Consider the following 13,390-nt stretch of genomic DNA (forward strand, 5'->3'; position numbering starts at 1 on the left):
AAGACTTTGCATAATTTCCCTGTGGTGGAATGCAGAGAAATCAAAACAATAAACTAAGAGATCTACCAATTCATTGGAGCACACAATTTAAATCCATCTTTGCTAACAATATTTCAGTTTCTGGGCAAGTCTTACATGGAGAGACTGAATAATTATATTTCCGTCTTTACTTTGGGAGGAGTTTGTTTATTTATTGTTTTGGTTAAGAATGCCAAAAACCCGGACCTCTCTTCTGTGATATTTACCTTCATCAGATAAATTTATCCCTTAACGTTGAATTGATTTTGTCTTATAAGCACACTCATTGAGTGGCTGAGCTAGATTTTAGAGTGAGAGAAATTTAGCATTCGATTCAGGCTTTTTGGTTGGTAACCCTTAAGTGAAGAAAATAAACATAAAAACACAAACAATGATCAGTTCTCTATTACCTTATGGCTTCCAAACCATTTTCAAGTCCTTGAGCTCATTTGATCTGCACTCAGCCCTTTGAAGTATGGAGATCAGATTCCCCACTGGACATTTTTAGATGTCTAGTCATTATTCAGGAAACCCTGGGGGCCTAATGGTTAAGTGCCACAGCTGCTAACCTAAAGGTCGGTGGTTTGAATTCACCAGGTGCTCCTTGGAAACCCTATGGGGCAATTCTACTTTGTCCTATAGGGTCACTATGAGTTGGAATTGACTTGACCACAAGGGGGTTGGTTGTTCTTTTTTTTCTTTTTGAGTCATATATGTGTACTTTTTCATAAATTTGCATTCAACCTAACTGATGACACGTAACCCCTGGAAACAGTGTCCTTTAATAAAAAAAGCCTGTATTAACCTCAACCTAACCTAAAGAGGCGAGGTGTCCTAGGTGGCTGAAATGTTTAAGTACTTGGTTGCTAACTGAAAGGTTGGCAGTTCAAGTCCACCCAGAGGTGTCTTGGAAGAAAGTCCCAGAAATCTATTTATGAAAAATCAGCACTTGAGATCGCTGTGGAGCATGGTCCTACCTTGATATATATGGGGGTTGTCGTGAGTCAGAATCAACCTGATGGCAACTGGTCAGACAGGGAAATTAAAATGAAATGAATGGATATCAAAATGGATAGCCTATCACCTGTCAATTAGTTAATGAATTCATTCATTCCTCAAATACCTGATGAGCCCTGCTGTGTGCTGGGTGTGCCCACAAACACACACGCATGTGCGTGCTAGCCTACACGTGCCAGGCAGTTGTGAGGCAACTGGTAGTGGTGTGTTAGGGAGAGGAAGTGGAGACTTTCCTCAACTGACCAGTCCAGCTGTCTGCCTCGGGGTGCATTGCATTTGGCACAGCAGTGACCACCACAAACACAGTCTCAGTAGGATGTTGTTGTTGTTGGGTGCCGTCGAGTTGGTTCCGGCCCATAACGACCCTATGCACAGCAGAACGAAATACTACTCCGTCCTGCGCCATCCTCACTATTGTTGCTGTGCTTGAGCCCATCGTTGCAGCCGCTGTATCAATCCATCTCATTGAACCTCTTCCTCTTTCTTGCTTACCCTCTATATTACCAAACATGATGTCCTTCTCCAGGGACTGATCCCTTCTGATAATATGTCCAAGTATGTGAGACACAGTCTCGCCATCCTTGCTTCTAAGGAGCATTCTGGCTGCCCTTCTTCCAAGACAGATTTGTTCATTCTTCTGGCAGTCCATGGTGTATTCAATGGTCTTTGCCAACACACAATTTGAAGGCATCAATTCTTCTTCAGTCTTCCTTACTCACTGTCCAGCTTTCACATGCATATGAGAGGATTGAAAATACCATGGCTTGGGTCAGGTGAACCTTAGTCCTCAAGGTGACGTCTTTGCTTTTCAACACTTTAAAGAGGTCTTTTGCAGCAGACTTGCCCAATGCAATGCATCTTTTGATTTCTTGGCTGCTGCTTCTATGGGTGTTGATTGTGGCTCCAAGTAAAACGAAATCCTTGACAACATCAATCTTTTCTCTGTTTATCACGATGTTGCTTATTGGTCCAGTTGTGAGGATTTTTGTTTTCTTCATGTTGAAGTGTCATTCATACTGAAGGCTGTAGTCTTTGATCTTCATCAGTGAGTGCTTCAAGTCCTTTTCACTTTCAGCAAGCAGGGTTGTGTCATCTGCATAATGCATACCCTCGGTAAGATACTTACTGAATATCTCCAACGATGAAGAAGCTGTTGACACCTGAACTCTTGTTATGTGTATATAATACCTAAAGTGTTTTCATGTACAATAGCTTATCTAGTTATGCAAGGCTGGTATTTTTATTTCCACTTCTAACAGACAAAAAGACTAGGGCTCAGGGAGCTGAAGGACAAATGTAACTGGAAGGACAAACACCTAGAAAGTGGCTGAGATTAGGCACAGATTCTGACCATTCTGGCTCCAAGGCTGATGCTCTTTTCAGTGTACCTGTGCCAAATCCCCACCTGGCTAGTTGTTGTTGTGTGCCATCGAGTCTATTTCAATTCATAGCGACCATATAGGCAGAGTAGAACTGCCCCATAGGGTTTTCAAGGAGTAGCTGACTGGTTTGAAGTGCTGGCCTTTTTTTTTTAGCAGCTGGGCTCTTAACCACTATACCACCAGCCGGCTAGGTGGGGTAGATATTAGACCCAGAGTCAGGAGGCTGGGTCTGTTCCCACCTCTGTGACTGGGTATGCTACCTTGAACAAGTCTCTTCTCTTTCCTGGGCCTTAGTGTTTTTATCTATACCACGAGGCTCATTTTATTAGATTTTATTTTTTGGTGAAACGATTTCTACATATACAATTCTGTGACATTGATTACATTCTTCAAGCTGTGCTACCATTCTTGCTATCCTTTTCTAGATTGTTCCACACCATTATCTTAAACTCACTGCCCCCTAAGCTTCCCATTCAGCCTTTTGAGTTACCATTGTCAATTTGATCTCATATAGACAGTTCTTTAAAAGAGCGCAGTGCTCAAAGTGGATGTACTTTACTAATTAAGATACGCTATTTTTGGTTCAAAGACTGCAGGGGATATTTTTGGTTTAAGTTTTAAGGTTTTCCCAGGGCAATAGTTTTGAGGGTTCATCCAGCTTCAACGGGTCCAGAAAGTCTGAATTCCATGACAATTTGATATCCTGTTCTGCATGTCCCCCCTTTTGATCAGGAGTCTGATGGTGCCCAGCTACTGTTCCTGAACATTCTTTGATCAAAATGTTCAGTAATAGTAGCCAGGCACCAGCCAGTTCCTGTCTCATGGAAAAGGAGGCAGTTGTTCATGGAAGCAACCAGACATGCATTGAATTTCTGCCTCCGATTATCGACTCTCCTTCTTATGAGGGCCATTTTAAATTTTGTTTTTAGCAAGAGAACAACTTTCTTAAACACAAAATCTTAGTGACTCAAAACGAAGCTCTTCTCTTGGGGATGAGGAATTGGAGCGGGGTTGAAGATCAACAAGTCCTGTTAACTCAGCAACCCACTTCCGCTGGGGAGCTTTCGAGGCATCTAAAGAATTCCTGGGGTGCCAGTAAACACACCTTAACCAACAAGGCTGTTGCTGTCGAGTCGACTCCGGCTCATGGGGACCCTGACTCTTGGTGTCCCTGAGTGTGTCAGAGCAGAACTACGCTCCATGGGGTTTGCAATGGCTGATTTTTCAAAAGCAGATTGGCAGGCCTTTCTTCCGAGGTGGCTCTGCGTGGACTCAAACCACCAACCTTTTGGTTAGCAGCTGAATGCATTAACTGTTTGTATCACTCAAGGACTCCAAACACACTTTAAAAACCTCTGACTTCAATGAATGTCCTTTCCAGCTCTACCATTGTATGGCTACAATGCTGAGTGTTCCTTAGAGGAACCAGAGAAGCAGAGAAAATAAAGAACTCGGAGCAGAAAGTCAATGAGGAGGGAAGGGGGAGGCAGCGAGGGGAGCTCGGAAGTTCTGACCAACGTGAGCAGAAGGCGATGGGAATCCCCGGTTTTTCTGTTGGAGATGCAGGGAGCAGCATGAACTTGACCTGAGGAAACATTGTATCTTGTAATGGTTTCCTGCTTTGTTCTCTTTTTTTTTTCCCCTTCCGTTTTTGGATACATCTCTTGCATTCTTTCAGGACAGTGTCATTGTCCTCTCTGTGAGTCCAAAATCTGTTCCAGGGAGCACATGAACTGTTAGTGTGATAAAGTTGATTCGATTATGGGATGTGGGGAGAAGGATGAGAATATTAAGCTCGTCTCAAACTGGGCTGGTTGCAAAAGCTGTAAGCAGTTGGTAAATACAAAAAGGAAACCCTTTCTTTTTAATTCTTAAAAGAAATCCATAATGGGTTTTCCTCATAAACTGCAATTATTTTTAAATAGCACTAATGAATAATTTAAAGACCCACTGGGTTAGGCAATTAGTCTTAAGTGTGAATTAATTGCTTTCTTTACAATATTCCATATTCATTTTCCTGCATGATATGGACAGATATTTCATCTTCTTTAAAAATATTTTCTGTTTTCTCAAATGTTCTGACCGCTGAGAAGAGAAGCTGCTGCAGTCGCTGTAAAGTGTGAGCCACATGACTTCTGTGCTGCCCCTCTTTGGGGAACTAACGGGGCTGTGGAATCTGGGCTGGAGCTTTCTCCCCTAGTAGCTCAGCAGATAGGATGGTGTCTACGGCTGTGGCTAGCAAGCTTCTTTGTTTGTGACCTACAGTGAGAAATTGTGGCCCAGAACAAATATACACAGAGACACACATTCATGGAAAAGTTATACGGCACAGCCGTTTCGGGTCACAATGCTCAGCTCTACTTGAGACACGCGGGCATTTTCCACTCCGTTCCACTCCACTGAGGCACGTTCCAATGGTGGTTCTACTTCTTGACTTGGCGGTGGTTATAAGGATGTTCACCTCCTAATAATTCACTGACCGGTACACTTGTTTTTTGTGGTTATCTGTACTTGGGTTTTATTTTACAACATAAAGGCTAAAAAATATCTCTCCAGCAGTTTGGAAAAGATTGTCTTAGGGGTGTGGAAAAACAAACAAACAAAAAACCCTGGTGGCGTAGTGGTTAAGAGCTATGGCTGCTAACCAAAAGGTTGGCACTACGAGTCCACTGGGTGCTCCTTGGAAACTCTTTGGGGCAGTTTCCACTCTGTCTTATAGGGTCGCTGTGAGTCAGAATCAACTCGATGGCCAATGGGTTTGGTTTTTTTGGTTGAGGGGTATGGAGGAGTCCTGGGTGGCACAAATGGGTAACATGCTCGACTGCTAACCGAAGAGTTTGGAGGTTCAGATCTACCCAGATGCACCTCAGAAGAAAGGCCTGGCAATTTACAGCACCCAAAATCAGCTACTGAAAACCCTGCAGAATACCGTTCTACCCTGACACACGAGATCTCCGGGACTCGGAACTGACTTGACGGCAGTAGGGGTGTGGAAGTCTGAGTAAATCATATCATAGCTTCCTCCCTACCTTTGTTCTTTTTAAATTGTGGTAAATATATGTGTCAGGGGCCCTGGTGGTGCATCGGTTAAGCACGCAGCTGCTAACTGAAAGCTTGGTGGTTCGAACCCCCCCAGTGGCTCTGCTGGAGAAAGACCGGGCGGATCTGCTCCCGTAAAGATTACAGCCTTGAAAACCCTATAGGGCAGTTCTACTCTGTCACACGAGACTCCTGTGAGTCAAAAGTTGAGTCCATGGCACCTAACAACAACAAATATACAGGTAACAAAGCATTTGGCCCTTCAGCGAACTTCACATGGACAGTTCAGCAGTGTTAACGCCTTCGTCACGCTGCGCAACCGTCACCCCTATCTAGTTCTCAAATTTCCCGTCAGCCTAACAGCTGCTTGGCGTTGCCTAGGTCCTACTTTCTCCCTCCTGCCCACCCCCGTAAGCACTAATAAGCTTTGGTCTCTGTACACTTGCCCGCTCTAGATATTTGACATAAGCAGGATCGTGCAGTATTTGTTCTTTTGTGACTGACTGATTTCACCCAGCGTAATGTTTTCAAGGTTCATCCTTGTTTGGCAGGTATCAGAACTTTTCTCTTTAAAGGAGGGAGCTGTTTAATCTAACAAACCCAGAGGTGATTTAAGCGTCCGACAAAGCAGAAGCAGCAAGCAAAGCTGCCCCCTGTCCACCTTTGCCGTGGGGCTGGGGAAGACCTGGGAGTCTCACTTTCAAATCTAAGCCTGTCCCCACTGGAGGCTTTCCTGAGTCTCTGCGCAGGGTAGGGGCTGAGCCAGCTACAAGTCCCTCTGGATGGGGGTCCACGGTTTCTTCGGAAGGGAGCACTTGCACAAAGAAAGAGAAGGGAAGAGAGAGAAAGAGAACCTCCCTGGGCCTTTTACTGTTATGAGCTCCAAACTTTCCATGTCTTTCCACCCTTTCAGAAAAAGGCACCAGCTGCTGTTGAGTTGACTCCGACTCAGGTGAGCCCACGTGTGTCAGAGTAGAGCTGTGCTCCACAAGGTTTTCAGTGGCTGATTTTTCAGAAGTGTATTGCCAGACCTTTCTTCCGAGGCTCCTCTGAGTGGACACAAACCTCCAACTTCCAGATTAGCCGCTGAATGTGTTAACCATTTGAACCACCCAGGGCCTCCAAAAGAAAGAGATACGATCTCTTTAATCTTCTCTACCTAAATCAGCCTTCTGTAGTGGATACATGTGGGTTAACTACCATTCAGCCTCAACTTCCTCATTTTATTGATTCTGATTGTCTCCGAACTTTCTTCAATAACCAGTAGAACTTCGGAGAGTGGTATTTCAAAAACGGTGTTTGTGGCATAGTGGGAGCTGAAAGCTTTGATTTCAGCCTTGGCCTTGACCCACACTAGCTTTGTGGCCTTGGACAAAGGGAAATAGGTGTTTTATTTTCATCAGTTAAGAGCAATTGGTTTTATAGTTTTTGCTCCCCAAGGACATTAGGGCTTAAAGCTTTCATCTCTTATGTAGAACAACTATTATTTAATATTTAAGAAAAAATATCCAAAACTTGGCAATAAGAGGAAAATTTGAGTGGAATGTCCTTTAGATGTCTCCCAGGGCCCAGACCCACCCAAGCTGGGAATGTATTTTGTTAGACTCTCTGGTTACTGTTGGTCAAAGATCCAGACTTGGTGAATTTATGTGGTAACCTGGAGATTTTTGTCTAGTGGAGATGCAAATAATTTCTCCCTGCTGGAACTGAAAACCCCAAAGGTTACAGTTTATTTCCCTGTTGGACCTTAAATGGTTTCGTATCTAACCTAGAAATTGTATACTAGCATTTCTTTAGTAAATTATCTTTAAATCCTTAGCTCTTCCAATGTTCTTTAAACCAGTTTTTAACATATTGCTGATTCCCTCATTAATTAATGAATGGAATAAAATCATTGACATGTGTTCATTTTATATTTACAAGAGAGTGAAGATTTTCTCTTTTGGAAAATTATGTTTTTGTAGGTTACTCTGCAGAGGCGCCCAAGTGGACTAACCTGACAGAGTCAATTACACTCAAGGGCTGCTCATGGCCAGGCAGGGCTCTGTGGCTCCCGGAGGAATCCAGGGGCAACAGGACTTGGACTCTGCCAGCTCGCTATTTCTCCAGAATTTTACTTTTTTATTTCTTCCTGTCTACAGATTTTGTGTTTTTGTTTTGTTTCTGATTCATTGTTCCCCATGGGTGTCAGCAGTAACTGGGACTTTGGTTGGATGGTCTGAGTTTCTGGTTCCTTGTTCCCCATGGGAGTCAGCAGTAACTGGGACTTTGGTTGGATGGTCTGAGTTTTGGGAGAGCTCTTGCAGATAGATGCTGGAGATCTAGTCTCTGTTGGGTGAGGCTGAGGTTCTGGGCTGGTAGACTTCTTTGTTGTCTGTCTATCTATTTGTGAGCTCAAATCAATTAGAGATCTCATGATCATTGGGAAGAATAGTTCTTTGACATCTAAACCAGTGACTTATTGTGTTTCTTGGATTATTTTCTACTTGAGGCTGGAAGTGTAGAGTAGAAGCTATCAGCTTTCTGTGTGTCTGTGATTCAGAAAAGACCTTGATATTTCCTCGTATGGGTGTCAGATGTTTTCCTACCTCCAGGTTACTTTACCAAAAACCAACCAACCAACCAACCAACCAACCAACCAACCAACCAACTAACCAAATAAAAGCAGTTGCCGTTGAATTGCTTCTGATTTACGGTGACCCCATGTGTGTCAGAGTAGAACGGTGCTCCATGGCGTTTTGAAGAGCTGATTTTTTGGAAGTAGCTCGCCAGACCTTTCTTCTGAGGTGCCTCCTGATGGACTTGACCCTCCAACATTTTCATTAGCAGCCGTGTGCTTTAACCGTTTGCAGTACCCAGGGACTCTAGGTTACATGTCTTAAAATAAAGAAGCTTGGATCTATTTGTTAACAGAAATAGATACTCATACAAACCTCATATTCTCAACACTTACAGAAAATAAGGAAACTCACACTTTATTTTTTTAACAGAACCTCAAGATTTTATTGTCTTGCTAATAAAATAAGACAGAGCTTAGGACTGGATCACTTGGCCCTTTCTCTTCTTATCTGCTCCCAGTTCAGAACGCTCGTGCTACCTAATAGGCAGCGTTCTCTGGGGTCTGTAGCTGGGCTCTCAGCACAACCTTCTTTGTAGTTTTAGTCTTCTTCTGGAAAACCGGCTTAGTCTGCATACCTTAGCCACTCTGCTCCCGTCATAATGCCGCTTTCCTCAGATATATAGAGAATCTTTGCCCTTCCTGCACCTTGTCCTTTGTGGGGCTGGAGCTTGCCATACTTCTTACAGAAAGTGCAGTGGGTTTTAGGAACAGGTGCCCTGTTTGCAGGAGCGCTGTCTGTATGAAAAGCAGGAAACCAACACTTTAAAAATGCTGATCCTTCTTACAGCAAATGTTAGCTCAGAAACATTTTTATATGAGAATTCAACTTCACATAGTTCAAATCAAGCTTTGGAAAAATGAGACTTTTTTAAAGATGATTTTGATTAAAAAAATAAATAATAGTATTTGTCTTCCCTTGAGCTTGTTACTATGGGGAATAAAATCTAAAGAACCAAACCTGTTGCCGAGAGTAGAACTGTCCCATAGGGTTTCCAAGGAGCAGCTGGTGGGCTCAGATTGCCGACCTTTTGGTTAGCAGCTGAGCTCTTAGCCCCTGTACCACCAGGGCTCCACTATGGAGGATATATGTGTACAATTTATATTTTATTAAGATGTGTGTTTCTTTTCTCATTAACTTTTCAACCTTCCTATATTGGTTTACTGATCACATAAACTAACATTACCCCTACGTGGTATTCGAGTTTATGAAAAACATAAATTTTATTTAACTAAATTGAATAATAATTCTGACAGATGTTTTTCTGGCAGTGTTTATGCTTTGTAGCACGGCAGCTTGGATGCCATTTCCAACCTCCTCAGGTAACTTGGAACCCTGAACTAATATTAAATTGAGTTTGTTAATCAATAACCATCGACTGCCCAAGTAATTTATGAGTGAGATTGCATAATGAAATGTTGGTCACTAAGCATGATTTAAAATTTCTGTACTTACTATTCTTATATGCTACAGATTTTTTATAGAGTGGCTGTATTTTTGGATAATACAGTGAAACCTGTAAGAGCCGGAACTCCACGGGGTTGCCTTATTTTTCCTAGTCTCGCCCAGTTTTCCACCTTTGACAGAATGCAGCCTTACCACTTTTCTAACAGTCCTTTTAGTGCAAAATATTTAAGTTTTCCTTCTCTGAAGGGTTTCCGCTTTTCACAAGCTTTACTGTATCAAGGAAACGTGTTTAGTTTTACTACGTGTAGAAGATATAAAGGAGAAGTGTGTGGCTATAGAAAGTTCTGTTATGTACAGCCATGAGCTCTGCTAAAATCCTCTGTACGACAGTGAGTTTCCATTACCTTCCTTCCAGTTTTCTCTGTGAAACAGGCATTAGTTTCTTTGGTTAAAAGTTATGATTAGTATTGCTAATGGATGCTCTAACCATACCTATTCAACCTCATCCTGGAGGCCCTAGTCAATGTAAAAACAAACAAATAAAAATAAAAAAAGGCATGTGTATTAGAAAGGAAGAAATAAAAGTGTCTCTATTTGCATATGGCATAGTTTTCTATGTAGAAAATCCCCAAGAATCTACAAAAAGCCACCTAGTGAGCTTAGAAAGGTTGCAGAATACAAGGTCAATGTATAAAAATCAACTGTATCTTTATATATTAGCAATCAACATTTGGAAATTAAAAAAAAAAATACCATTTATGCTGGCCATGAAATATTTAGGTATAAATCTAACAAAATATGTACAGTATCTATGTGCTGAAAACTACAAAATGGTGATCAATAAAAGAAAAGAAGATTTAAATAAATGGAGACATGTTGATGGATTGGAAAACTCAATTATCGTCAAGACGTCAATTCCTCCCAGATTGATATATGAAATCAATGCAACCCCAATCAAACCTCAGTAGGCTGTTGTAGAAACTGTCAAGTTGATTCTAAAATTGGCATGGAAAGACAAGGAATCTAGAAGAGCCAAGAAAAACCCAAATATTTGTTAAAAAGAAAAAAGTTGGAGGACTCACGCTACCTGATTCAACACTTATTAGAAGAGAAAACAGTCCAGATATGGACCCTCACATATATGGTAGATTGAGTTCTGACAAGGGCACACAGGCAATAATGGAGAAATGATGGTCTTCTTAACACATGCTGGAGCCATTGAACATCCACATGCAAAAGAAGGAATCTCAACCCATACCTTGCACCATATAAAAAAATTAACTCAAAATGGATCGTAAAGCAAAATATAAGACTTCTCAAAGAAAACATAGGAGAAAATTTTTGTGATCTCAGGTTAGGCAACGGTTGCTTAGATATAACACTAAAACCATGTTCCCTAAAAGACAAAAAAAATTATAATTTTTATCAATTGGACTTTTAAAAAAATTAAAATATTTGCTTTCAAAGGACAATATTAAAAGAATGAAGAGACAAGCCACAGATTGGCAGAGAATGTTTGCAAAACACATCTGATAAAGGACTTGCATCTAGAGTATACAAAGAACTCTCAAAATGCAATGATAAGAAATAGACAATCTAAAAAATGGTCAAAGGATTTGAACAGACGTTTTAGAAAAAAAGCTATATAAAGGACAAATAAGCCTAAGATGCTCAGCATCATTGTTGTCGCTATTTGCCGCCAAGTTGGCTGTGACTCAGGCAACCCCATGTGTAATAGAATGGAATGTTGCCCAGTCCTGAGCCATCTTCATGATCATTTGTACGTTTGAGTCCATTGTGTCCATCCATCTCATTGAGGGTTTCCCTCGCCCTCACTGGCCCTCCGCTTTACTAAGCATGACGTGCTTTTCCATTGATTGGTCCCTCCTGATGATAAGTCCAAAATAAATGACTTGAAGTTTTAGACAATATTCTGTGATCCATAGAGTTTTCATTGGCTAATTTTCAGAAGTAGATCCCAGGCCTTTCTTCCTAGTCTGTCTTAGTCTGGAAGCTCCACTGAAACCCGTCCACTATGGTTGACACTGCTGGTGTTTGAAATACTGATGGCCTAGCTCCCAGCACCATAGAAACTCCAAGCCACCACCATACAACAAACAGATCACCTATCTTCCAAACTACTCTGTGAGGTAGGCAGAGCCATCACACTCATTTTATAATTAAAGAAATTGGAGTTAAAGTATTTAAACAAATCGAGTGATGTACCTGATCAGTGGCAAAATCAGGGTTCAAACACAGGCTGTTTGACTTCAGAGCCGTAAGTAAAATGGTTTGATAAACTGCTTCCTGTAGCTAATTTTAAGCCTTGCTGTTCTATTGACTATTGACCCTATGACCCTGTAACACAATGAAACATTGCCAGATCCTGAGCCATCCTCACAATAGTAGGTATGTTTGAGCCCACTGTTGTAGCCACTGCGTCAATCCATCTTGTTGAGGATCTTCTTCTCTTTCATGGACCCTCTACTTTACCAACCATGATGTCCTTCTCCAGGGATGGGTCTCTCCTGACAACATGTCCAAAGTAAGTGAGACAAAGTTTTACCATCCTTGCTTCTAAGGAGCATTCTGGCTATACTTCCTCCAAGGCAGATTTGTTCGTTCTTTTGGCAGTCCATGGTATATTCGATATTCTTCACCAACACCATAATTCAAATGCATTGTTTCTTCTTTGGTCTTATTCATTGTCCAGCTTTCAGGTGCATATGAGACGATTGAAAACACCATGGCTTGGGTCAGGCGCACCTTAGTCCTCAAAGTGACATCTTTCCTTTTCAACACTTCAAAGAGGTCTTCTGCAGCAGATTTGCCCAGTGCAATACGTCCTTAGATTTCTTAACTGCTGCTTCCATGGGAGTTGATTGTGGATCCAAGTAAAATTAAATCCTCGACAACTTCAATCTTCTCTTTGTTTATCATGATGTTGCCCATTGGTCCAGTTGTGAGGATTTTTGTGTTCTTTATGTTGAGGTGAAATCCATACTGAAGGCCGTAGCCTTTGATCTTTATCAGTAAGTTCTTCAAGTTCTCATCACTTTCAGTGAGCCAGGCTGTGTTATCTGCATATCGTGGGTTGTTAATGAGTCTTCCTCCAATCTTGATGCTTCATTCTTCCTTCTATTGACTAGCTGTGTGATCTTGGGTATGCTAACTAACTCCCTCTAAGACTTGCTTTCCTACATTTTCATAAAACGGGGATCCCATACATCCCCTCCAGTGTTTGTGAGGATTGAGTTCCTATACACAGAGCCCCAGCCTAGGGAGGGGTAAGTGCTCAGTTATATCTGGTGCAGCCTACTCACTTTACAGATAAGGAAACTAGGCCCCAGAGAGGCCACAGAGCTTGTCACAGGCACCTGGGGAGTGTCAGTGAGAAGGCTCTGTGCCAACTTCCTGATTTCTGGTCCAGAGCACTGAACTGTAAGGGCTCTGACCAGCTGTCTTCCTTGGATGCCCTCTACCTAGGGGCCAAAATATTCATTACCACAGTCCCAGTGCACTTGTGAGCAGCTCAAAATATTCCGAGCTCTGGCAACAAATAACTCACAATGTCATCACTTGCCTGATGCCTTTTGAGCAGAGCTGCTCCCCAGAGTGCTCGTCACTGGAGTGACAGTCCCCCATGTCATACATCTCCCAGAAGCCGACACTCTGCCTTTCTGTGTTAAAAATGCCCTGATCGATGACAGGCAATGCCAGTTCACGCCAGAAAGCAGTAGGGGTACTTGAGGGTGTCCTATTTATCTCAGCTCTGGCTTGGTTATGAAGGAAACTCCTGAAGATAGAGTTTAATTTTGGCTGGTTCTAAATGTGTGGTTCTTACTTGGTGACTTAGATCCAGCATCTGGACCATGATTGTGGAAGGGACTCTAGAATGTGGCTAAAAAA

At 42.1% G+C, this 13,390-nt stretch overlaps 1 pseudogene; it reads right to left on the minus strand.

The window, feature by feature from the left end:
- Positions 1-7,580: 7,580 nt before the first annotated feature.
- On the minus strand, positions 7,581-13,135 carry LOC104846499 (large ribosomal subunit protein eL42-like; annotated as a pseudogene).
- Between the last annotated feature and the right edge of the window lie 255 nt (positions 13,136-13,390).

The sequence above is a fragment of the Loxodonta africana genome, chromosome 12 (assembly GCF_030014295.1).
Source record: "Loxodonta africana isolate mLoxAfr1 chromosome 12, mLoxAfr1.hap2, whole genome shotgun sequence".
Classification (NCBI taxonomy): Eukaryota; Metazoa; Chordata; class Mammalia; order Proboscidea; family Elephantidae; genus Loxodonta; species Loxodonta africana.